Below are 27,898 nucleotides of genomic sequence, written 5' to 3' on the forward strand. Positions count from 1 at the left end.
GTATGACCCACCTGTACCATATCCAACCCCCGTGCCTAACCCAGGACATCTGTGTGCTAGCCAGTCCGGTAAGTCCCTGGAGCTTTTGCTGTCCATGCAACCCTCCATTCGCAGCCTCAGCCAAGCTTCTCAGCTGGTGCACAAGCCTAGGCAAGTGAGTGCCCCACACCTCAGCCAGGCAGACCACCCTCACCCTCATAGGCATAGCTCAGGCAACAGTGCAGAGCAGCCGATGCAGAGCCAGCTGTTTGACAATCTCCATGCTTTCTTAGCACAAAATCTGGATCACTTCCATTCCTTCAGCATCTGAAGGACAGACATGCCAAGTCCTGACCTCACCTGAACTTAGCCAAGCTTAAGTGACAAAAAAAAGCACTTCCACCCAACAGAGTCAGGTGTAGCACCAGATACAACCAAGCAAAGAAGGCCACGTGCAAGGGATCTCACAGTAAAACAAACAAGCAAAAACAAAAAAACAAAAAACAAAACAAAAACAAACAAACAAAAAAGACAGTATGGCCCCACCTAAATCCACCAGTCCCATTGAAGTATGTTCCAGTGAGAATTACCTAAATGAACAAGGACAAACATTTAAAAAAAATCATAAACTTCATCAAAAAATTCACAAAGTTTAAAGACACAAACAGCTCAATGAACTTGAGCTCAAAGATGATGACGTCAGCAGACACGTGAGGGAAGCCCATAAAAGTCCAAGCATAGAGCTAAATAAAATGATGAGAACAGCATTTGGAGACTGAATTCAGAAAAGTGATAGAGATATTAAAGAAAACACAGGGTTAAATGAAAATGAAATTTAAAAACAATAATCCAATTGGGGAATGCAAGGAAAAGCCCAACATGCAGAGTGGAATGGGCTGAAGAGAGAAGGTCAGGTCTTGAAGACAAAATAGAGGAAGTATGCCAACTAGAACAACCATGGCAAGCGAGCAAAGAGTCATTTTCAACACACAAAAGGAACATGCAGGAACTAGGTAGTATCACATACAGACCAAACTTCCAAACTATAGACATAAGACAATGGACAGATTTCTTGGCAACGTTGCTTTGAGGGTCCCAACAGACCTGAGCTGTCTCTAGCTCCTGCTCTCGTCAGTTTCACTGCCTATGTAGCCACCCTCCTGTTTTTACCTATGGGCTCATTGGTATGGAGCTGATAGAACAGCTGAGTCATAAGGGCAAAGTCATTCACACTCAGTAATCAATGCCAATGACTTGGCAAACTGCTTTAATTTGCATTTCCTGCACATGATCTATCCCTTCAAAGCCTTGCTAAACTTTTACATTGCCAATTTCTTTCCTTTAGATGTGAGAGTACATGTGTGCTATCTCTTGTTATCTCTTAAATTGCATTTTTAATGTTTTTAATTTATGGATCTTTTAATATATCAGATGAATGTCTGTGTGTCTTCCTTTGTGTCCAAGATAGCTGCCCCCAGTCTTACCGAATCATCTATCCACTTTTTGGTTTTCAACAGTCCATGCAAACCTAACCCTACTTTTAACCTCTTTTGTTTTGTAGTTTTCTAATGACTTTGTCAAGATATGTTTGAACACTAAATGCTCAACACTCACATTTAGATGTGTTTCCTTTCACTGCATTCCTTTCTTTGTCTACAAAGTAACTCAAGGATCCAAATATGCCAGTGTCCTGTCATCGAGAATTTCAATAGTTTCTATATCAGAAAAAAATCAAAATTAGAAAACCATACAGGATGCTACACATCATATCTGCTACAATAACAGTATCTAGAACTAGAAGATTCTCATGCTTAACTATACGAAAGATGGGACATGCTACCTCCCAAATGCCTAGCATGGAAAGGAGAAGCCAGTATTTGTCAGAACGAGAACTGTCTATTATCCATGGACATGTCTGCTTAGCCACCATATCCATGGTATGGCTGTACATTCCAGTCCACTGATCATATTATTGTAGTAGTGTAAGAGTTCCCTATGAAAATGGAATCAGTAGAAAGTATATTCCTATTACAAAGGGAATTGATTGGATTGATTTGCACTCAACAGCAGCCAACTGCACTTTGGCAAGCTGAGAACCTGGTAGCCACTCATTCCAAGATGCCAATTGCTTCAGAAGTCCCTATTCAAGACTGGAGGCAAAAAAGTTTCCTGGAAGTCATTGCATTGCGTCTGCACTGGATACCTAAAGTCAGAATATGGTAGTGGGGGCCCACTCACACTCAAGAGAAGATATGGATACTTGCATGCATGTGCACACTGCCTTCTTCCTTTTGGTTTCCACTCAGGCAACCAGGGTGTTGAACGGTACAGACGACCTTCACATCAGGTCTTTTCATGCAGAAACGATCCCACATGGAGATTCTCCTCAATGAAAGACTCACACTGTCATGTGTAAGTGTGTTTCCCAGGTCTTAAATAGCCAAGAATAATTACTACAAGTCCACTTTTGGTCAAAATAGCTAATCAGACCTTTCTATGCTATGCTTCATTTCCAAACGAAGAAGATAGTGAGGTAAAATTCCATAAATATCTTTCCCACATACAACTAAAAAGTCTTGTCTAAGAATAGGTGTCTACTTTCCTCAGGCACAACCAAGCAGGTCCTCAGAGTCTGCTCTACTGCAGTCCTGGAGTTTAGAGATGGGGACTGACTACATATTGAGCTGTAACAGAACTTGATGGTCTCCCCAGTGTTGCATAGCACTAGCCCCCAAGCACAATAATAGCCATCTTTATAGGAGTAGTTGTATATGCTTACAAAAGATCATCATTGCTGGGCCTTTTGACTAATGAAATCCTCTCACAGAAGGAGTAGGGATGAAGAAGGTTATTAGACTTCTATGCAATTCAGCCATAGAGCCTTGGAGTCTCAGACAGAGGCTAGGTTATAGAGACTAAGGGAGATTAGGGAGGGGGCTCATCTCTGTGATTATGAGTAAGTCATAATCATGCTTATGGAAGATTTTTCAGTGTGTGCTTTGGGGTCATGCACACACCTATCAATAGCCACTAACCAGTGCTTTGGACGTTAGAGCAACAAACTCCTTGGTAGCCCAGGGTGAATTTGGTGAAATTGTACCATAAATTGTTGTTGGGAGAGGAGGTAGACATCATTCACATCGTCCCTGGTGATGGAATTTCAACACCACCCATGGTTTGTGAACATCCTAAAATCAGATCTTATGCTTGACAAGATAGGACTCTTGTTCCTGGACAGAGTGTTTAAGTGATGTGTGGAAGCTCTTGATGGGGTTTTCAATAAAACCTGACTCAGACAGTCAGTTTTCAGAGAAAGAAAAACCCAAACTTCGCAACTGAAATCATACCTGACAATTCCAATATCACTTTCTTTTATTTATTCATAATTTTTTCATTTATTCAATAAATGAAGGTTAATTATCTATGAAAGCGGGGATAAACTCTAACACAATCATAACAACTCAACAGTTTCTAATTCCTAATCAAGACCTAATTTGCACAAATTACCACAATTAGCATAAAAATCATAAGGGGAAGATCTTCTTCAATGCAATAAACTGTCTTGATACATGAGAGAGCAGAAATTCATAGATAGAGGTTGCTTCCCTCACCCTGAATAACTCTACTACCTAAAGACTTATGGGAATTAACCCTTAGTTGCCTGAAGCATGTGCTCCTATGTGCACACATAGTCCTTGTGATGCTTATAGACACCAACATACACCGCTACTAAGGAAGTTACAAGCTGTGTGTCAGGGAGACACCTGGGCCAGATGTTAGTCATTCTGCTTCCCTCTTGTAACCCTGGTCTATGAAACCTTGTTATGCAATGCATCAGGATCATTTCTGCTAAGGCAGCCACAACTGATGGAAAAACGTTGCCCAATACGACTGGACTCAGACTCTTCTCACCAAGATTAAAGGACCAGCCAACCGAACTGAAGGGGCTCATAAAGACATTCTGATGTTAACACTGGAAGGAGCTGAAGCCGCGCATACCATATGCACAATGGCACAGATTCTGTGGGGAGTGCAATTTTCAATGTCCTGTCATAGGTAGTTCCACTCGCTGAGAAGTTCTGTCAACATTCTTTGGTTCTTTCAAAGTGTAAAAAAAAAGAAGAAAAAGAAAAAGACACAATTTAAAGAATGGAATCATGGCATCATCACTGGGCACAGGGTGTGAACTATTGTCACCAATAATAAACGGCATCTGTAGAGGTAGGTCTCTCAGGAGTTCAAGGCCATTCTCAGCTCCATAGTCAGTGAGGTATGAATGGGGGAGAACTGGCTTTCCTGCACGCTCACTGTATTAGAGCTTTGTGATTGCCGTGTGGCTGCTTTCACCACTTAAATTGTTGTACAGTAATGTTGGCATGATATTAGTAACATCAGGTCTTTGTTGAGTACCTTTTTCTTTCAGTGTGTGAGTAGAATTTGAGCTGTCAGAATTAGTCATTCATTAAATTAGAACCATAGTAATTCTTTTGTAACAATGATAAAACAAATAACTTCTGTAATAAGGAAATCAATCACATCTCTCTTAGGTCATGCCTTACGGGATATTAGAAGCCAAGCACATACCGGGTTTATTGTGCCACTACAATATTTGAATAACAGATGTGGTTGCATAAAACTCTACAAGTTAAAGAAGATTTTTGGTTTGGTATGAGGCCTCTGGCTCCTGCTGCACCATCAATACTTGGGACTTCACCCCAGTGAGTCCCAACTCCTATCAAATATCCTGTTGCCCTGTATTGAGGAGATTCTGAACATTTGCAAGCAAAGAAGCATGGAGAAAAGGGTATACTGCAAGCCACACTGTTAAACACTACAGTTTCTACAATGAGATTTTTTTTCTCTGTTGGAAGAAAGGTTGCAAGGGTAGAAGGCAGGTTCAAGGGGGGGGGGGAGATGAGTGGGATTGAGGGTGCATGTGTGAAATTCATAAAGAACCAATAAAATTTTTTTAAAAAGGAATATTATTGAGCCTGGGAGGTGGGTCAAGGATCAAAGCATGGTTACCTGTGATTATAACACTCTGAAGGAAGAGGCACGGGATTCCCTGGAGCAAGCTGGTCATCCAGACAATTTCATTGCAAGCTCTGGGCTGAGAGATTCTGACTGAATATGGTGGAGAGCAATGTAATGGGTTAGTCTGGAGCAGCTGCTTGTACCCGAATACTAAATACTGGCTCCCAAGACCTGGTTGCCCCTGCCGAGCAGATCCTCATGTACACCAAGCTATACTATGTAAACTTTGCTCCCCAATCTAAAACTATTAGTTAAATAAAACTGGTGACAGCCAATTACTAGAGGGAATAGAGAGAGGTGGAGTTTTAAGTTGTAGAGTTGGGGGCTCACAGGTAGACACCACACGAGAGGAGAGGAAAGACAAAAGAGAGATACAGAGACATAGAGAGACACAGAGACACAGAGAGGAGGAGCATGGAGGAGAATATGGGAGAACAAGAGGTCGCCGTGAGTCCTGATGGAGCAAAATCACGTATTTGAGTGATATGCTTCCCCAGGATGCCAGAGTCCTAGAGCAGAAATAACCTAGAGAATCAAACAGCAAGAATTTGGGGAACAGATTTGAGACATTAGCACTCCCCCATTTAGAGATTTAGACTGTGGGTAATCCCCCAGTAATTGCATAGAGCCTAATAAATATCATAGTTTGAGACTCGTTCATTTAAAGTTAGACAAGGAAAAATTTAATGATTTTTTTTACAGAGCAGTTGAGGAAGACTCCCAACATCAACCTCAGGCCTTCTCATGAGTTAGCAAACACATGCACCCGCACAGACATGCACGTGAACACATCAACATGCATACATGTATATGTGTGCAGCACATACACATACACACTAAGATAAAAAAAAGCATCACTGAAGACTTGCACAACTATGTAATCACCTTAGCTTTAATAAGTCTTTTATATGTGTGTATGCACACATGTGCACACATGTTTGTATGTATGCCTTTGTGTGTGTGTGTGCCTATACATAAAGTAAAATCTGTTTATATTTTAACACCTACCTTTCTAGAAAGTAGATGATCCACATAAAAAGAATATTAAACTATATTACATGAGAAAAACATGGGATGGAGCACCACCAAACTCTGGCACAGGGAAGTATGCTACAAATGTCATTGTTCCAACATGGGTCCTCTATTCCCTAACCTACTCATCTTTATATAATTTAGCTACATGTATCAAATTAAGCAAAATATTAATCTAAAACATTGGGTTGGTGTCTGATAACTATTTTATTCTTTAGCACTCGACTCCTGTGGTACCACAATGCCTGTATATGACGGTCTCTAAAAATCATTTGGGGTCTGTATCTGCTGTTCTCTCACATTGGGTTACACCTTAATTATGCATCATCTACACTCCAGCCTATGGTATCACTCTTAAGATTTGTCAATGCAGTTTACATGGACACTATTGCTTATCCAGATCTTGTTTATAACCTCTGCGTGTGACTATTTGCACTTCCCTTTACTGCTACATAGTGCTTCTTCATTTGCATTATCACTATTAGTTATCTACTGGCAGACTCCCAGTTGCTCCCTGTTCTCTGTTTTTACTAATGATGCTGAACAGTATCTGTGTGTGTATACAAATATACTGTCTTCTTAAGGATGCATCTTCAGTAGTAGAGCAGCTGAGCCACAAAGTGTGCCCATATACACTCACTGAAGAATGGCTGTGGAGTTCATTTAAGTATATCTACAACTGCGGGGCAGAAAGATATCTTTTGAGATTGATTCTGATGGAAATAAACCCTGTCATTTTATTGCTTTTGTTTTTCCACATTAATGTTCTTCAGTGATGAAATTGAATGGATGAGGCAGTCTCTGTTTGCTGCTGTGAAGGCCAGGATAATTGACCTGTGAGCTTGGGCCCATTGTTTTGTGTGTAATTCCTATCTTCCAACAGAGATATGTGGGGATTGCAGATACCCCCACTCTGATGTGCCTGATTTTATGTGGGTTTGGGGATCCGAACTCAAGCTGTCAGGCTTGCACAGAAAGTGGCGATCTGAGCTTTCTCTCCACCCATAATACAGATATTTTGAGTGTACATTCTGATGAATGTTATGTACATTTAAACCATTGAAAAGAACACACAGAACAAAATACATATTATGCCTAGCACACCAGAAAGTGGTCTAATGCATTCTTCAGGCCAAGCTTCACTTTTTACCCTATGGCTACCAGAGTACAAGATGTGCATCTCCCTTTTCCCCAAGGTTGTTGGCCACCAGCCCACAAGATTAAAGGGAGCAGTCAGTGGCAGCCCATGAGTATGAGATGTTTATCCAGATCTTGTTTTTTCAACATGTGTGTGATTAACTGCCCCCCCCCATTACACCTTGCAAAGTAGTGCTTCTAGGCCAGTCTAGACAGCCTGTGAGTACAACAGAACTAACAGATTTATCACTGGGTTCAGCTTCAGGGAGACAGATGAACTTTACTCAGAGTGAATCATGGGAGGGCTATGAAGGGTTATATAGTTTGGGGAGAAGGGATTGAGAATATTCAGGGTTAGCAAAGATCATTGTCTAAAGGCCAAGGCACTGAGATGCCTCATTAGCATTGGGGGGTGTGCCAGGAATCTCAGGTGCTTTCTGATCAAGTTCTCATCTGAAGAAAGGAAGTTGAACCTGTAATCTAACCAAGGCTATGACATTCTGCAGGTAGAGGTGCATGTGGGTTTCCAGCTCCCCAGGCAAGGTCAGAGAAGGAGAACCCTATTGAAGGGAGTCCCCAACTTTACACCAAGCTCAGAAGGTTATCTGGATAATGGTAAACTTCAACCTTAATCAGATGTGAAATTTTATACTTTATCTCTATAAAAAGAATCACACACAATGTAGCCTCTTTGAGCTAGTTTCATCCTTGAATTGTTTTAACAGTGACATGATTCTTCAAGCAGCCGTAGATCGACGTGGTAGTCATGCAGTTCCGCATTGAACAAAGTCACCTCCATTGACCTGTACATTCTACATTGACTGGAGTTCGGTGCTGTCACGAATAAGCTGTGACACACAAAGAATTCTGAAAGCATGCTTCATGCCCTTGTCTTCAGGTAAATACATGCACTCATTTCCCTTTATCACATTCGTGTATATTTATAGAACATGTATAAAAACATGTAAGAGATTATGCACATTCACTTCTGTTTCAGGAGATATGCAAACATTTAGTATTAGTCAATATTCAAAACCAGTTTGCAAACTATTTGTTCCAATAAATGTTCTAAGAGCTTCATAGAAGCGACTGTGGTTACATGATGTGATGTCCTTGCCAAGACTCTATAGTTTGGCCACTTTAATTACAACGGCTGTCTTCTATACGCAGCAGAGGCACATTGTGCCTATTTTTATCAATATTTAAGTTCCTTTCTTGGCTCGCTAGTAGGGAGCTGGTCTGAAGAACATAATCTAAGGCTCACAGGCAGCAATCCTTGCAGTTCTCATACACAAGGCAATTTCCTGTTCAAGTCAAGAGACCACTGTCAAACCAAAAAAATAGAAATTAGCTTTTATTAACTTTATTTTCCATGTCATATTGCTTCTGATATGAAATTCTTGTATATTTTATTTGCTTCTTCTATTTCCTTTACTCGTTGACAATTTCATGCATGCATATAATGCATTCTGATCATATCTACACATTGCCTCCCACCTCCCACTCCTCCTGGACCCTCTCTGTGGGGAGCTAGACTAACCCAAGACTTTCTCAGGCGCCTTGACAAGAGAACAATGAGGACTTTAATTCTGTGTCCTTGTCCAGGAGCAGATTCAAGGTTGCAGTTTCTGGAGACCTGACTACTCTTCTTGGGCTGTGATTGTCAATTCTTAGATAGCTGTGTCTGATGTAACCTCTGTTCTCCTTGTCAACATTGTCTCACTTAGCTCTCTGCTGACTTTGGCTGATTTCCCCTCCTGCAAAGAGTATGTGCATCGCTGTAGTTCTTAATAAACTTGTTTGGAATAAGTTATCAGTTTAGGCAAGACAATTTCTTATCTTCTCTATTCCCATCCCTGTCTCCCCACTCAGCACCTTACCATTTTCTGTGGCCTTTATTCCTGTTGATTCTAGGCAATACTCCACCATCCCGCTCCCAACTTCATGTTATCTTCCTCTTCCCCTTCTCTTCCTCCCCCTCTCCCTCCCCTTCTCCCTTTTCCTCCTCCTCCTCTTCCTCCTTTTTATTCTCCTCCTCTTCCTCTCCTTCCTGCTCCTCTTCCTCTTCTTTCTGTTCCTCTTCCTCTCCTTCCTGCTCCTCTTCCTCTCCTTCCTGCTCCTCTTCCTCTCCTTCCTGCTCTTCTTCCTGCTCTTCTTCCTGCTCTTCTTCCTGCTCCTCTTCCTCTTCTTTCTATTCCTCTTCCTCTCCTTCCTGCTCCTCTTCCTCTCCTTCCTGCTCCTCTTCCTCTTCTTCCTGCTCCTCTTCCTCTCCTTCCTGCTCTTCTTCCTCTCCTTCCTGCTCCTCTTCCTCTCCTTCCTGCTCCTCTTCCTCTTCTTCCTGCTCCTCTTCCTCTTCTTCCTGCTCTTCTTCCTGCTCCTCTTCCTCTTCTTCCTGCTCCTCTTCCTCTCCTTCCTGCTCCTCTTCCTCTTCTTCCTGCTCCTCTTCCTCTTCTTCCTGCTCTTCTTCCTGCTCCTCTTCCTCTTCTTCCTGCTCCTCTTCCTCTTCTTCCTGCTCCTCTTCCTCTTCTTCCTGCTCCTCTTCCTCTTCTTCCCCTTCCTTCTTTTTCCTTTTAGAGCCCACAGAGTCCATTTAGCAATGGTCATAATAGAATGAGTGTAGGGTAGCATCGACTGAGGCATGGACCACCTACCATGGATTACAGAAGAAAACAAACTCTCCCTCCTCCTTCAGACATTTCATTGATGAATATAAAACCAGCTTTATTTCTAAGTGATTCTGTTGTGTTTACAATAAAATGCACTCTATTATGCTAATGTGCTGGTCAATTCTATTTGCCTAGATTCCTGTTGAAACTTTAGCACCATTCATATGCAAGCTTCCATGTTGACATTTTTTTATCACTCAAATGTATTCTCTGGCAACTTGATACATGTTCAAAGTGAATTCTGGTTGCCCTGCCACCTCCTTTAATCTCAGTCTTGCCCCTCACTCCTTTTCCTCCTTTCGTACCTTTCTGTGCTTGGAGTTCTCTGATTTTGTTCTTTTTCCTGTTCTTGTTTTTTTGAAACTCAGTGAATTGAATTAGAGCCATCTGGGTGCCTACAGGTTCAGAACTATCCACTAGATCCTACTGGGCTCACAACTGGTGGACAACTGAATGAAATGATTTCCCCTCTCCCAGGTTTGTTAACCTTTTATGTCATATATCTTGGGATAGTCCACGTCAAAATTAAGTTTCCTTTGCATAAAATTAAATCTTGAGAGGCTGCTTCTCTCTAAAGCTGGTCGGAATGTGTTGACTAGCTGTCATACAAAGCAGGGAAATGTTCTTTTTCTGTCTCTAGGCTGATGCTGTTCTCAAGAAGTAATTCAATTTCAACCATTCCTAAATCTGCAGCCATTCGCTTACTTCGACTCTCTTCCAGGTGAATCATGAAACTGGCTGAATTCACAGACCCTGGTCAGATGGTCCTGACTACATCCGTGATCTAAACCTTGTCAGCCGTGGCCTTCTGATGATGGCATGATAGTGCCTCTATTTCTTCTGAAAAATGAAGGTTATAAAATAAAACAATACCTCAGGAGTTGGTTGCGAATAATAAAAGAGTTGAGGTGTGTGAGGCCCTTGGAACTCTGCCCAAGGCAGACTAAGCAGCACTTACTGCTATTATTCCTCTCTTCTGGGGGTAATTTTAGCAATTTACATTCTCTTAGAAAATGTATTTCATCAAATTAAATTGCACAATATGAGCAGAGTTGTCTCATTTGCATTTTAAATTCCCTTCATGTCTTTGTTGTTTCCCATTAACATTTTTTATGTTTTATCTAGTGGCATTCTGCTTCCTTCTCTTTAACAATTTAAATTTTTTTATGATCTATTTTCACCCCCCCAAAAATTTCACATGAGAAATGATTGTTATTTTTAATAATTTTTCATTTCTAATTTATTATTGTCTCTTCATTTTTATCTATTTTTTGTTTTCTGTTTTTTCTTTTTTAGATTTGCTATGACTTTTCTAAATACTTGTGTTAGACATTTATTTTATTAATCATTTGTTTTTTAATCATTTAGCACAGATTTCATTTTCACTAAATTTTCATTATCTTTACAAAAGCTTTTTAGTCTCTTGGTTTTGTTTCTTCACAGTTTGAATCTTCTTCTAATAGATATGGTTTGATTCTCCAATTGTCTTAATGTACCTTAACTTTTATTGATTTTTAATAAATATGCATGTTGTTAATTCTCAGGGCTTCAGGAGGGTTTGCTTCTGGATAGTCTGTATTTGTAACAACACATGTGTTACAAAAAAAGACAATAATAACGTACTTTTATTATTCTCTGGCTCTCTGCTCTTCTGGTTCACACATTTCTACCTTGTGACATGCATGATGTCATTTATCTTGGTTTCTGTCCCACTGTCAAACTGATTCATAGCTCACTACAAAACCTTCTCCTAACAAACTAAAGTGCCTAGCAGTGGGGAAAAGACTTGGGAACAGGCCATTCTGTAACTAGGTAAGGCCTGAAGTAGAGGGATGGGGAAACCAACCAAGCAACCAAGCCTCCAACCTACAGTTTGTCATGGCTGCAGGATGGGCTGGGACGGGAGCCCAGCATAATCAGCATCAGAGAAACCAGAGATACTTTCATCCGGAAATCGATGGCAATAAACGCAGAATCCCACAGCCAAATATTAGGCGGAACTCTTCCTGAGGAGGCAAGAGAGAAAGAATTGGGGGAATCAGATGGCTCAAGAATGCCACAAGAACGGCACTCACAGAATCAGCTAGCCAGGACTCAAGTGGACTCACAGAGATCAGGGAGCCTATATGGGTCTCACCTACATTCTCAGCATACATATTATGGCCATGTAGCTCGATGTTCTCATGGGACTCCTCTAACAGTAGGAGTGGGGGCTGTTTCTGACTCCTTGGCTTGCCTTTGGAACCCTTTCCTCCTCTGGTTGCCTCGACGTGAGAAAATGAGCCTAGTCTTATTGTAGCTTGTTATGCTGTATTTTGACAATGTCCTTGAAAGGTCTGTTCTTTTCTAAAGAGAGGTAAAGGGGGTTGCAGCAGCCACAGGAAAGGGGAAGAGGTGTGTGTGTGTGTGTGTGTGTGTGTGTGTGTGTGTGTGTGTGTGTAGGAGGAGGAGGAGGAGGAGGAGGAGGAGGAGGAGGAGGAGGAGGACGGACTGCAGTTGGGGTGTCATACAAAAGGGTAATAAATAAAAAGAAAAAATCCTATATATCTATTTCCGAACTATCTGGGCTTGATCACTTAAGTACACCTCTTGTAGGCTTTTTTAGATTTTGTTTGCTTGATTCATTATGGTTGAAAATACCACATTAAAGACACTCGTTTATGTTTTGCTCCTGGCTTTCTAGTAGCTTGTGTCTAGTGAATATGAATGCCATGTTGTTTGGTGCCTTGACATTTACATACTGTCCAGTTTTAGCCCATCTCATCTGTTTTTTAAACTGGTTTTATTTTATGCTGGTTAAAATAATGACTTTGTGTGTTTTCTCACTATGTATTTGTCTATTCTTTTCATTTTAGCTTTTCTAAATTATTTTAAAATGAATTTCACAAAATACTAAGTATGATGGTTTTGCTTTTTAAGATTTCTTTATTTTTATTTATATGGATGTAGGGGTGGCGGTGTATGCCCATGTGAGTGCAGTTCCCCCCATAGGCCAGAAGAGGGCACTGGATCTGCGGAAGCTGTAGTTCAGGTGGTTGCACATGGCTCTGGGTCCTCTGAAAGCAGAGCCTGTTCTTAACTGCTCAGATATCTCTCCAGCCCCTGGTTTTGCTTTGTAACTGGAACAGCTTTTACTTTATGAGTCCATTTAATTCATTTACGTTCTTTAATAGATTACCTTTGTGCTATTTCTGTACCATGCACTCTGGTTACTTAAATCTCAGTGCTTTCTTTTAGTGATGTGTGAGCAGCATTATTTATTTGATTTCATTTTGGATGTAGGTATTGTAAATAGACATACAAATAATTCTACATTATATATAATATATATACAAATATCTAATAATTATATGATCAACAGTAGAGCTGGTATTGTTTGTATACTTTAACTTACTTTTTGTCTATTAACTATGGACTGGGGAACATATTTCCCAGAAATGTTACTTATTACTTGATTGACCAGTTTAGAAAACATGGGTTTCTATATATATATACAGCCAACAAAACTAGATAAGATTGATGAAGCTAAAAAGTGCATACTGAAAGGGACCAGATATAGATCTCTCCTGAGAGACACATCCAGAGCATGTCAAATACAGAGGTCAATGCCAGCAGCAAACCACTGAACTGAGAACAGGATCCCCTTTGGGGAAATTAGAGGAAGGATTGAAAGAGCTGAAAGGGCTTGCAACCCCATAAGAACAGCAATGCCAACCAACCAGAGCTTCCAGGGACTAAACCACTACCAAAAGACTATACTTGGGCTGACCCAGGACTCCAACTGCAAATGTAGCAGAAAATAGCCTTGTTGGGGCACCAGTGGAAGGGGAAGTCCTTGGTCCTGCCAAGGCTGGACCCCCAGTGCAGGAGAATGTCAGGGGATGGGGTGGTAAGGAGGATGGATTAGGGGGAAACCCATATGAGGAAGGAGGAGGGGATGGAGGCTTATGGACAGGAAACTGGGAAACATTTGAAATGTAAATGAAGAAATATATCTAATTTTAAAAAAGAAAAAGAAAACATGGGTTTCTTCAAAAAAACAATTGAACAGTGCACTTTTCTGCCTTTTCCGATTCATATTTTCATTCTGTCATTTCTTCCTTTCGATATCTACCTTGTTCTCTCATCTCATACCTCGCTCTCTCATTTGTTCTGGTTTCTGTCCCACTGCCAAATCTATTCCTTTGCTCACTACAAAGCCTCCCCCTGGTTCTCCCTGGAGAAGTTTTTGTTAAATCTTGTTTTCTCCAATAGTTCCACAGAATGACATTCTTGTGTTCTTATCTGCCTTGAAGTCTTGTTTTCTTGCCTTCTTGTTATTTGGACCCAGCATGGCTGGGTATATTAATATATCCAGGATGTCTGGAAGGTCTTGGAGCATCATCACATTCCTCATTGCACTCCTAATGCAGACCTTTCGTTTCTTTGTTGCTCATTTGATGATGATGTATATAGAACGAGATGATGATGATGTATGTAGAACGAGATGATGATGATGTATGTAGAACGAGATGATGATGATGTATGTAGAACGAGATGATGATGATGTATGTAGAACGAGATGATGATGATGTATATAGAATGAGATGATGATGTATATAGAACGAGACGACGATGTATATAGAACAAGAGCCTTGTGAAAGCTAAACGAGTGCTTTGTCACTGGGTCATCTCTTTGTGCCTCCTCTTTTTAGCCTACAAATGTAGGAAACGTACTTTAAAGATGTCCTTCTTGTCTCTCCGTTTTTGTTCCATGTGTTGGTTGACCACTTGTTTGATATAACTTAAAGCATAGGAAAGGCAGTTAGCCATATTAAAACAGGAACCCTGGCTATCTTGCTGTGTTACCGTCCACTCTATACCAGATCTGTTTGTGTTATCTTTGGAATATTGTTCACAATGGTCCACAATTTTCCTCGGTTGATCTTCCATGAGAACACAGCCCCTCTTGGTTGAAGGTAGCTTCTTTACAGAGGCTTGCATGGTTTTGTCCGTATTTTTCTTCTTTCAGAAGTCTTTCCTTCTTTTCCTTCCTGTTCTAGTTCTGTTTGCTGCTACAGAGTACAGAGAACACAGTACAGATATTTCTCCAGGCTGTCTCAAGTGTAATTGTAGAGTACTAGTCAGAGCTTCTCTCTGTGCTAGCTTTGTTTTTTTCCTGTTTTCCCAGTTTCTGTGGGACTTGATAATATTTTTTGTGAGTTCTCATAGTAATTTTTTCTCTATTCTTATAGTAATTTTGTGTGGGGCTTACAGATAGAGCATGGAATATCCAATGGCTTTAGTATGAAAAAATATTAGTAAAGAGGAGAATGCCAGTTGGTGAAGTAATTTATGAGAAGCAAATTTTGTTCTGTCACTTCTCTAAATTTCAGGGTTCAACCTACATGCCCATGTGTGGGCAGAGTACAGGGAACCTCAGGTTTGGGCGCTTATTCAGAAACCGTGGAGCCCTGGCTAGAGTTGGCCATCTGTGCATCATGCTCTATGGCTCTTTTCTACAGTCCTTTCTACTCCCACATAAGCAGAAAACATGAATAGGGAATGGTGAGAATGTGCCATGCATTAAAGGGTACAACCCAAAGCAGCTTCATCCTAGACTCCAGGGAGCATTTTCATGTTCGTACTTAGTTACTATTTAATATCACTTTCCCCCTTGCCTTTTCTCTCACTCCCTCCCAAATCTGCCCCCAATCCCAATTCCTCCCATAGTCCTCCATTCTCAAATCAATAGCCTCTTCCTCCCCAATTATTTTTACATATACATAGGGTAGGGTGGAGAGGTATGTGAACAAAAATATATAAATACAACCTGCTGGGTCTGGTTTTGTTATCCACGAGTATATGATTTTAGGGCCGACATTTTGGGTTGGACAACCACTGAGGATCTATCCCTGGGAGATGCTGCTAACTCTTCCTCTCTAAGCCGTCGTCAGTGACCATAGTTCCTTGCCTACCTTGCCACATTAGCACGCTGTTGATATTGTCATTGTTCCTGTCTTGTTTGTGCAGAAATCTCCAAGAGACTGTTTCACAGCAGAGTTCTTGGTATTCCAGTTTTTACAATCTCTCCACCCCCTCTTCCATGATGTTCCCTGAACTATAGAGTTTGTGGAAAGCCTGGTACACCAATAGGGAGAGTGGAAATTGACCCACATTTGCACTCTAGCTCAGATGGTGAGCTGTGATTCTGTGAGATGTAAAAATATTGAAGGTAGAAAGAAAGAGAAAACTTTGAATGGGATAACATCTTTATCACCACCCCTGTTGGGACCAAATGAAATCTTAAGTAGGGATCATTGGTTTTTTTACTAGCCAGCCTGCCATCTGAATTAGGTAAAAATTATATACTGCTCACCATGTTAAATATGATGCATTAAAAATATGAACATATAATATCAGCATATTTATAGTACATAATATTCTTCTTAAATTACAATTTGAATTTAATTATTCTTCGGTGTCTTGTACCTTTCCTGCCTGCCAATGTTAAGTTACACTGGAGAGAAAACAAAGGTTAAACTAAAGGCAAATGTACAATTGCTAAACAAATAAATAAGCACAAATATGTACAAAGAAATATATACATTTACACACACACACACATAAACACACACAGTCTTGTTTGTTATTGTATTGAATGGCACATATTTTGTCTTTGTCAACTGTTTAAAATTGATTGAATTTATCAGCATTAACTCCCTCAAAGGCTTTTAAAAACCTTTGCCATGCTTTTCAAATAATATTTATTCTTTTATAATCATTGTGACACCTGGCCTATTTCTGATTATATCTCCTATCTCACTCCACTGCAGCATATGTCTCTACTGTAGTGTGTGTTCATACTTTATTATAGGAGGGGAGAGAGAGAGAGAGAGAGAGAGAGAGAGAGAGAGAGAGAGAGAGAGCGAGCATGAGCGGGATCAAGACTGGATTAGACTGCACTTCCTCAGCTATGATTTTGTCCTTATCGTCCATCACTATCATCTAAGTTTAATCATATAAATTACTTTATTTATTTTACTTACATCCATTTTTTTTACCCCTTCTTACATTCTTATGCAGTCCTCAACAGGCACAGAGTATGTGTCTATAAAGCATGTCCCTGAAGTTCGAGGTTACTCAAGTTCCTTTTCTTTGGATCTTTTTGGGTGTTTTCAGAGATATCCTTCAGGAGTTCGGAACACTTGTCATCAGGTTTGTGCTATAAACATCTTCCTCTATTCTGCCTTCTTGCTTTTTCTAGTAACATTTTTTTTCATGGTGAAGGATTCTGAATTTCGAGAATTCTATTGAGTTTTGAAAGTGTTACTATGATTTGATAAATCCCCTTCTCATTTCTTTTCTAATGTCACAGGGATGGAGCTAATGTCTGCATTGTTTTTTTCATTTTATATTTAAAGCTTTAAGCTCCTGAAAGGTAATTTGTATATATAATATATGATTGAAATCCAAAATCAATATTTTGACATTTCCAACCCATTTGCACAGCATTTCCATTAAGCTTTTTCTCTACAACTTTATCTCTCATATCTGTTCTGTTTTGTCTGCCTAAATATGTCTTTCCTACATTTGGGTCTTTTTGCCCTATTACTGTGGATAGTTTATGTAACATTGCAATATAAGATTTCCTGGGCTGGAGAGATGGCTCAGTGGTTAAGAGCACCCGACTACTCTTCCAGAGGTCCTGAGTTCAATTTCCAGCAACCACATGGTGGCTCACAACCATCTGTAAAGAGATCCAATGCCCTCTTCTGGTGTATCTGAAGACAGCGAGAGTGTACTTATGTATAATAAATGAATAAACCTTAAAAAAAAAAAGATTTCCTAAAGAATTTCTTAAAGTCATGTGACCCAAATGTTTACCTTGAGAGAAAATTTTAATAGATTCAATTTTATGAATGGTTATGGGCTTTTTTCCAGATTTCCATTTTAATTAAATATGCGACTTATAGTTTGTCTTCTAAATGTTTTATTTTGCCTAATTTGCACTCAAGACCCAGAGCAGGAATATTCTTGTGCACTTGAGACCAGAATAATCTACAGTGAGCTATCATTCCAAACCATAAGGTGTACTGACTCCATACAGCCCAAAAGAACGCTGCTCATGTCTATACACAAAGATGCATAGAAACATATTTCTTTTACCAGATGTGTCTCTGATATTTGAATTTATTTAAAAATATATCTTTAAAAAATGATTTTCTGCCTCCAACAGGTACACTAGAAAGAAAAGGCAAACAACAAGAAAATAGATGTATAGCAGATTGGGTGTCCATTCACTAAAGTTAAACTTCATTAGAGTTTCTATGGCTGAGAGGAAATGCATGACCAAAAACAATTTGGAGAGGACAGGGCTTATCGCAATTTATAGTTTAAAATCCATCATAAAGGGAAGTCAGATAAGGAACTCCAGGGCAGAACCCCATACAGAGGCCATGGAGAAATGATGCTTACTGACTTGCTTCTCGTGATTTGCTCAATCTGCTTTCTTATATACTCCAGGATCACCTAACAGGGGATGACACCACCAACAGTGGGCAGTGCCTCCCACATCAATCATCAATCAAGACAGTGTCCAACAGAGTTGCCTACAGGCCAGTACTACACAGAAACTTCCTCAGCTGCTAGCCCCTCTTTCCAGATACATCTAGGTTTACGTCAACTCAGCAAAACCAAGCAGCACAAACTATTTATTAAAAAAAATTAATGTTAAATTTTTATGTCTGAATTTTCTTTTTTAAAAAAGTTGTAGTTTGTTCTTTTTTTTCAAAACCATCTGCATTTGAGCTGCAAGTGTCTTGATTTTCATTGCACCAAATGTATTGCATTCCATGACACCCTGCTAACAACTTGTACAGTCTTAGAAGATATTTTTTATGTATAGTGTGTGCATAATGTTTGCATACATAACATGCAGGGCTATGAGTGGTTGAATGGGTATGAGGAGGCCAAGGGAGGCTATGTGTTCTGCTTCATCTTCCCATCCTCATTCCCTTGACACAGGTTCTCTCCCTGGACCTGAAGTTAAACTGGAGAACAAGAAGCTCTGGAGATCCTGCCATTTCTGCCCCTACCCCTGACAGTGCTAGGGTTACAGGTGCATGTAGTCATCTTTGGCTTTTTCACATAGGTACTGGGGATTTGAACTCAGCTCACATTTGTGTGGCAAGCAGTCTGAGATGTTTCTCCAGCTCCTTGCTCAGTGGAGGAGGCAAAAAGCTTTACCAATGGCACAGGCACACAAGACGAAGCTCCACAGTGCTCTTATTCAGCAGGGTGGATATTATAAGAACACTACAACATGGGTTGGGGATTCAGCTCAGTGGTAGAGCGCTTGCCTAGGAAGCGCAAGGCCCTGGGTTCGGTCCCCAGTTCCGAAAAAAAAAAGAAAAAAAAAAAAAAGAACACTACAACATGACTTTTAACAAACTTGAAAAAAAAGAAATGTTTCATATCATAAAGAACTGGCAATTTATAAGGGAAATGGGTAGAGTGAACCTGACTTAGTTGTTGCCTGGTATAGCCATGCATCAAAGTAAACTTGGGTACCCTGTTAATTTGTATTGTCTTTATGGTTGTATATTTCAATGATATCATTTAATAAATCAACCCTCTGAGTTTATTTTGTCTTGGTTATGGTGTTGTTGTTGCTGTTGCTGTTCTTGTTGAATAAAGCTGTCTGATTTCCTTCTTTCCTAACACTTTTGTAATATCTTGGCTGTATGTAATATACAGAAGTCAACTTTTCTGTCAGTGGTCAGGATTTACTACCAACTGACTTGGATGAAATATGTATTTCTTATTTGTGCCTTTGCTTTTTGGATTATTCACATATTTATTTCCTGGATCTGTAACCAAATCCCTCACTGTTCTATAATGATTCTCTCCGTGTTTGGATTCGAAATTAGAGATTACTTTTGCATTTTTGACTTCCATGGTTGTGAGTCTCATGGTAATGAATTCCCAGGATTTATCCACTGAGTCTCTTCCCTGGGACACTGTGCTTTCTAGATTCTGAAGAATCTTTCTAGTGTGGTATTTGTATTTCCTTAAAAGATAGGTTGGCCTGAGATTTCACCTCACACCAGTGAGAATGGCTAAGATCAAAAACTCAGGTGACAGCAGATGCTGGCGAGGATGTGGAGAAAGAGGAACACTCCTCCATTGTTGGTGGGATTGCAGACTGGTACAACCATTCTGGAAATCAGTCTGGAGGTTCCTCAGAAAATTGGACATTGAACTGCCTGAGGATCCAGCTATACCTCTCTTGGGCATATACCCAAAAGATGCCCCAACATATAAAAAGACACGTGCTCCACTATGTTCATAGCAGCCTTATTTATAATAGCCAGAAGCTGGAAAGAACCCAGATGCCCTTCAACAGAGGAATGGATACAGAAAATGTGGTACATCTACACAATGGAATATTACTCAGCTATCAAAAACAATGACTTTATGAAATTCGTAGGCAAATGATGTCCACCACCATCACTCCTTTGTCCCAGCATAGCTAATATGGCCATAGCAGCACTAAGAAGCAAGCTTCTTGCTGAACCAACCTTCACATCCTCTCCAGACTGTAAGCTCTACCCCTTCAGTACAGGAGAGAGGTTGGTCTATCTCACCTGCTTCTTCCTTTCTCACTGGTCAAAGTGGGAGGGGCAATATGCATTCCACCTAGAAAATTCGACTCTCAACTGCTTTCCAGAAATCATTTCAGAATTTCAAATAAACAATCTGCAGGTCCACAGGCCCCTCTGCCAAAACCCCCAATACAAAACTCTTGTGAGTTCCATGGTACTACGTTCTTTAAAATTCTTTTTAAGTCATTACTTCTAGATGATAATTGATCATAGGACATCTGGAGATCTGGGCTACTCAAACTTCTAAAACTACCATTGTTTTCAAGAAGCAAGTTACTTGCTATTGGATTTTTGTTTGCTTTTTTCCCCCCTCTAAAACGTTTCCCATGAATGTCATGGTTAGAAAGATGCTGTTGACTCAATTCCTCTCGATTTTATTTCTCCAAATTCCCTAGTTCAAGGTCACTACACTAGCTAAAACTGCAACTTACAAACTGTGACCCTTATCATTGTTTGGGAAGAAAGTTGTTCTTGTCAGTTATTCACTGGGAGACCTTTATTGCCCATTGCAGACAGAACAAAATTCAAACCCAATCCCCACGTCCTCCACACATATGTGAAAGAAAAAAAGGCATACTTCCATTATGACCAACATTGCCGGGACTTATCTTCACAATTACTTATCTGGACAGCTTTCTTTCCATTCTCCAGACTGACCTTGAAACACCTAACATTGCTCTCTCTGAACAGTAAAAAATTCCTGTTAATTTTGTATATTGCCTGAACCCTTCATAAGTGTCTATCTAGCACCAATGGACCGGAAATAAAAACTCCAAATTATATTAGTACTGTAAGTAAGCTAGTGGGGAGACTAGAGACACTTGGGTTTTGTGGGCAAAACATAGAACTCATTGTCGTAGCTATCCTGGCAGTATCCTCAGGATGGTTCATGTTCAGTTACACCTGGCCGTAGCAATTTCTTAAGTCCCTCGCTTTGATCTGAGTTTAAATTTTAGCCTCTCGGTGCTCAGCAACCCCATTTCCAAAGGTTCAATACTTGGATTAGATAGTGTCTCTAGAGGCAAAGAGCTGGGAAATTCTGGTGTTATCTCTGCTCCTTCTAAAGCTCATTCTCATTCCACATGATGAAATATCTGCTCCCTAGGGGAGCTAAGTAAGCTAACTAGTGTGCTCAAATTGCCTGTCCATTATCACTCTGGAATGCTTCTGTTGCTTATTCCATTAGACAAGTCAGTGACTCAAAGCCAGCTGTTTTTTATCCACAAGAGAAACATCTTACATTTGATCTAAAATTACAAATATATGAGAGAGCAGAAAATGACATTCTGAAATTGGCCAAATGGTTTAACATCTGAACATTCACTGCATTTCTGAGCCACTATCAAGAATTTATCTTTTATAAATACATTCTCTATATCAGTATGTTTCATTATACATCAGAAGTTGCTCCTCCAACCAACCAATGAGACTATCTTGATGTAGCTATGGTTTTATATAAGACATTAAAATGTAATTTCTCTTTTCATAGTGGAGAAAGGCAAGTTGCAGGTGCCTCTATTCACCCAAGGCCCTATCACTGGCCATTCCTGCATACACCCTTTATACTTAATACTTCTATTCATTTCATAAAAAGATAATAAACAGTCTGGTTCTTGAGCTTTAGCTGTCTTTTTAAACTTACTACTCTCATGACTGAAGGCTTTATCTACTGAAATACAGTGATTCTACAGAGGCTCATGGGGCATATGGATAGAGATGGATGATATTTTAGTTGCTGGGGCAAGACAACATGACCAGAGTGACTTACAGAAGAAGCATTTAATTGAGGTTTGGTTACAGTTTCAGAGAGTTAGTTCATGATCATCATGGCTGGGAGTATGGTGGCAGGCAGGCAGGTTTGGTGCTATAGCAGTAGCCAAGAAGCATATCTTTATCTTCAAGCAGGAAACAAAGAGGTATTAGGCCCTAGCCTAGTGTGAAACCTCAAGGTCCACCCCCAGTGACATGCCTTTCCCAATAAGACTCTATCTCCCAATTCTTCTGAAATAATTCCATTGAGAACCAAAGTTCAAACATATGAGCCCGTGGGAACTAAACTCATTCAAACCACCATGGATGGATGGATGGATGGATGGATGGATGGATGGATGGATGGGCGGGCAGACAGACAGACAGATAGATAGAGTTTATTATTTGAATCTGAAATGCTCCAAGAGACTCGTATTTTAATAACTTGGTGCCAGTTATCATATTAAAGGTTCCAGTTAGTATCTCAAAGGCAATGTATGGATCCTTTAGGATTTAAGTTTGGCTGACAGAAGTAAGAGTCAGGAGTCATAAGGTTATATCTCTTAATTCCAGCCTGTATTCTGAGCTTCCTGGAGCCTTTATGATAATCTTCTACTAATGCACATTCCATGCTCTGAAGAACTGGAGTCACCCCTCTTTAAATCTGTAAGCAAAATTAGACCTGTATAAGAGTTTAAGATGTAAGCTAAAGAAGTCTTACAGTAACATAAGCAGAACTGAAATGGAAACTTAACAGTTCTTTGGAAAGTCAATTGGATGGTGTTTTTCTGGGGCAAATACATGAAGGAACATTTAGCTGAGGTGGACACGGGTGAAAGACTAAGGCAGGCTTGTGAAGGAACATTTCACTGAAGCAGACACACTGAAAGGATGTTCTGCTAAAACAAGCATGTGAAAGGACACGTGATGAAAGATTCGCTTCTAACAATACTCATGTATTGGTCTGCCTTACATTGCATAGTTGAGCTAAAATTGTTGGGACCCCATAGAGAAAAATGAACGAAAAGGCTTCTGGTTGTGTGACACAGTTTCGGGCTTGGGACAACCAGTAGAGAGATGTCAACTAAGACAGATGCACATGCTGAGGCAAGACATGTGCTGAGGGAAAACACATGGTGGACACTTGATGTTTGGAGAGTGTAAATGGATTCAATGGACTCTGAGGCTGCGCTCAGTTCGCAGAGCTTGTGGGTCTTGCATCTTCACTGATCTTCGCTTTCCTGAGAGAGGCACAACCGCGAATTTCTCCTAGTGCCGTTTCTGCTGACTCGAGCCAAGGTTGAGGCCTGGCTGTCTCTGCTAGGTCATGCCACCACTGCTGATTCATGTTTCCTATCCTAACTCTATCTGTGAAATGTTTGTGAGAGGATGGAGCTGCTGCTGCTAACCTGTGAACTGAACTGCTGATTTCCAGACGGCACAGTTGGGAGAGTTGCTCCAAAGAACCTTTCTAAACAGGTCCACTTCCCTGTATTCTTCCCTTCCCACTACCTCTGGAGGGTGGTAAGTTATCAGGAAGGTCTTAATGCATTAAAGAGCATCATTAAACATAGACTTTGAAAAAATTATAGTTACAAATAACTTAATGGGTTATTATAGTGAGAGTTTAGAGACCAAAGTTCTCATGGAACCTGGATGATAGACGCTATGTTCATAAAATTTCAGATAGAAAAAAAAGTTTATTAGAAATTGGGTCATTCATACTATATTCTGGCAGAGAATCTGACTACAGCGTCATGACCTGAAAATGTGGGTGAGGCTAAATATAAAAGTAATGGAGTGCTTATTTAGCAGAGAAAATGCCAAGACAGTATTCATTTGATTATACAATGGTTATTGCTGGCTGAGAACTAAGAGAGAAGAAAAAAGAATGGAATACTTTAGAAAATATGCTATTGTCCAGATTTAAGGTGAAATATATATATATTTTCCCAGTCATTGGCGAAATTGTATCCTCTACTTTGAACCTCATTTCCAAGGTTCTCATGATTACAATCTTTACAGTTGGGTGAGCAAGGAGCAAAATCTTGTTGGTTTTACTTGAAGTGGATATAACATTAAAGATATTAGCAGCATTAAAAAAACAGGCACTTTTTGTTGAAACAATGGGGAATATTTTTGAGAGTGTCCTAACATCAAAGGTCGCAAGGTATATAAAAATACAATTTCACGTTAAAGCCATTAGCTTGAAAGGAAAGTACCTGTGGTAGTTTGAATATGCTTGGCCCATGGAGTGGCACTAGTAGAAGATGTAGCCTTGTTGGAGTAGGTTTGGGCTTGTTGGAGAAGCGTGTCACTGTAGGGGTGGGCTTGGAGACCCCTCTTAGCTTCCTGGAAACAGTCTGCTCCTGGTTCCCTTTGGAAGAAGATGTAGAACTCTCAGCTCCTCCAGCACCATGTCTGCCTGGGTACTGCCATACTTCCTGACTTGATGATAATTAACTAAATCTCAGAACCTGTACGTCAGCCCCAATTAAATGTTGTCCTTCATAAGAGTTGCCTTGGTCATGGTGTCTGTTCACAGCAATGGGAACCATAACTAAGGCAGTGCCTTTAGGAAGCCCTACTGCAAGAGTCAAATATTGAAGTGTTTTTCAGGAATCAGACATCATGAACCAAAAGGCAGTACAGCTGTGACAAAATGCGGCCTATTTCCCAATTAATTGAAGGCAGCACTGCCTATGTGTGTTCAGCTATACTGGATGCAAGAGTTACAAGATCACAGTAGCTTGCACCAAAATTCCAAAGAAATGTGTCTGAGGACAGGAAGTGTGTAGAAGGATTGAATTCCTTGTAAAGATCCCCTGTGTAGGTTATGTTTGAAGCCTTTAAAGCCAAGTCTAAATGGCCATAGAGTCCCCAGGATGTTGTAGATGCCAGGGATGTGGAATGTCTGCCAAGGAAGCCTGCAGGCACAATGCAAAGTTGGATCAAGAGAGATTTGTGCTTATAGGACACAGGCTATGGGAATGGGATTACCCAAGGCCATTGGAACTCGCATCATACCACCATATGCTCAAGATGCTAGACTCAGAGCTATCTGGTCTTGGTATGGGTCAGTGGTCCCTTGATATATATGTATATATATATATGTATATATATATACACATACATATACATATATATACACATATATATATTGTTTCCTCTGTAATAATGTTTTGTAAATGTTTTCTTTGTGTCATTGTACATTGCAAGCTTGCTCTTTTATTTTACAGGGCCTCACAGCTAAGAGATAGTCTTGAGTCTCAGAAGAGATTTTGACTCTGAACTTTTAAACAATATTTGAAACTATTTAAGCTGTGTAATCTTAAAGCTGAAGTTAACACATTTTGCATTATTAGAACTATAAGAAAGCTATTATCTTTCAAAGGCATAAAAACAGTTATTCTTTGAATCTGAAATGCCCCCCAAAAACCTCATGTTTTGATCACTAGGTCCTTTATAGCACTGTTTTGAACTCTATGGGACATGCAGGGACTTGTAGAACACTGGGGATAGACCTTTGAAGGCTGTACCTGTACCTCCTTCTAACATATTCTCTGATTACTAGTTTTCCAAAATGTAAGGAGCCTCTACCACACATACCTGTCACCATGTTTTCCAAGACCCTCTGAAACTCTGAACTAAATAAAGCCTTCTTCCTCCAAATTGTTTCTGTCACATAGTTTAGTAATACAACCCAAAAATAATACAGTAGGTAGATAGATGGTACATAGGTGGATAGATAGATGATAAATAGGTAGGTAGGTAAATAGATAGATAATTAGATAGATAGATATGATAGATGATAGATAGATAGATAGATCATAGATAGATAGATAGATAGATAGATATGATAGATGATAGATGATAGATAGATAGATAGATCATAGATAGATAGATAGATAGATAGATAGATAGATAGATAGATAGATAGATAGATCATAGATAGATAGATTGATTCAGACAGATGGACAGACAGACAGATGTTAAGTATTTTAAAATTGTTTCCTAGGTATTAGGGTGATAACGTGTTAGGAGTTTCTGGACACCACTTTAAACCCTAAGTATTCATGGTATGAAGGCCTTTCTGCATTTCTGTTTTATTCATTTATAAATAAGGAAGAAACTAGAAAAAAAAGTCGCCCTTTTCATTGTGACAGATGAAACATGTTAGCAAGAATGTAGGGGAAGCAAAGCAGAGTGTTGATAAGGTAATAATTTAAATTCCCCCCGAAGCCTGGGATGCTACCCTGACAGCGTTGAACAGCTGAACAGCTCGGACAGCTTCACAGGTACAGCCCAGTGTCATTTTCCTGCTTCGGCATAGAATTACTTTCTCTGCAATAACTCTGCTATATGTCACAACTAAAGCTTTCACAGTGGCAGGCAGAGGTACCTTGGTAGCCTCCCTCCACAGAGTCTGATAAGGTGTCCTGGACAATATCTCAGTCAACACCCCACTATTCTACATCTGTGCCCGTGGATATTAGGTGGGAAGTACGCGGCACAGCTTACCTCCATAATTCCTACAGCAATGGTAATTCTGAACAACTTGATGATTACAGTAGTCCATTTTCCACTGCTATCACAGAATATCTGAATCCAAGTACTCTATATAGAAAATAATCTATATAGATAATAATCACAGTTTCAGAGATCTATGTAGCATGATGATAATGACTGATGGGCTCTTTTCCTTGGCTGTGTCAATCATGTCAGAAGGCATGTACAAGCACCTGGAAGAAGGGGACATTGGGTATTAGACAGGAAGAGAGAGTGTGGAAAGCAAGTCTTAGCTTCTTATAACAAACCTCTGAGCAGCCTAACTAGCTCCCCATGAGAACTATTTTCATTCTCTTCAGGGCATTATCCCTAAACATCCCATCAACTCCAACTAGGTCTTATTAAACACGCCCAGTCCGTACTGGGCACTGTGTGCAGTACGCACTCAAGCCACACCTGAACCATAGCAATGACTTTTGAATAACACAAAGGAAGACTGAAATGTCTGAACAGAGGGCTGGGGTTTCTGCATCCCTCCTGTGTAATGGCGAGCAGCTGCAGCGGTCAATTCTCCACTTACATTCTGGATGCGAGCTTGACTCGTCTATTCAGAGAGTCACTTCGGACATTACCTAGGGCCACTCACCCATCCCCATGCTTCTGCTCTTCAGCCTCATCCCATCAGCAGGCGGGAGATAACCTTGCAACCCCAATCTAAATACAGTTCTCTTAAGTAGCAAAAGGAGATAAAATGGCTTTTAACTGTCGATTTTGTTTTTATCACCCACTCTCTCTTTTATATCTACCAGTCCACTGAAACGAACTTGTTTGTTAATGATATTCCCTTTGTCGTACCCCCTTCTTGTGTGACCTGTCATTTCAAAAGCATTGATTTGTCAGTTCATGCTTTCTCTGTTCAAATGGAGAATTTCTCCACCCTTCTACATTGGTCATTTCTTCTCAGACTCCAATTTTTACACCCAGCACCTCTTCCTTACTTTTCAACATTGGCATTCTCCAAGGCACTACCTCGGGCCATAGTTATTCCCTACCTATTCTTCATGTCTAGCTGATCACATCTGATGTCATATTAATATCCCTCATGCATTAGTGACTCCAAGAGTCACACTTTAACTCCCTCCTGGC

General features: G+C 40.2%; 1 long non-coding RNA gene across 1 annotated transcript; it reads right to left on the reverse strand.

The window, feature by feature from the left end:
* On the reverse strand, nucleotides 1–27,897 carry LOC120097708 (uncharacterized). Its single transcript, XR_005495278.2, has 5 exons — nucleotides 26,765–27,897; nucleotides 24,466–24,620; nucleotides 5,005–5,103; nucleotides 3,979–4,077; nucleotides 1–1,694 (listed from the first exon to the last, which is right to left on the reverse strand). It is a non-coding gene; the product is annotated as an uncharacterized LOC120097708 (long non-coding RNA).
* Nucleotide 27,898: the final 1 nt, after the last annotated feature.

Source organism: Rattus norvegicus, chromosome 1 (assembly GCF_036323735.1).
Source record: "Rattus norvegicus strain BN/NHsdMcwi chromosome 1, GRCr8, whole genome shotgun sequence".
NCBI lineage: Eukaryota > Metazoa > Chordata > Mammalia > Rodentia > Muridae > Rattus > Rattus norvegicus.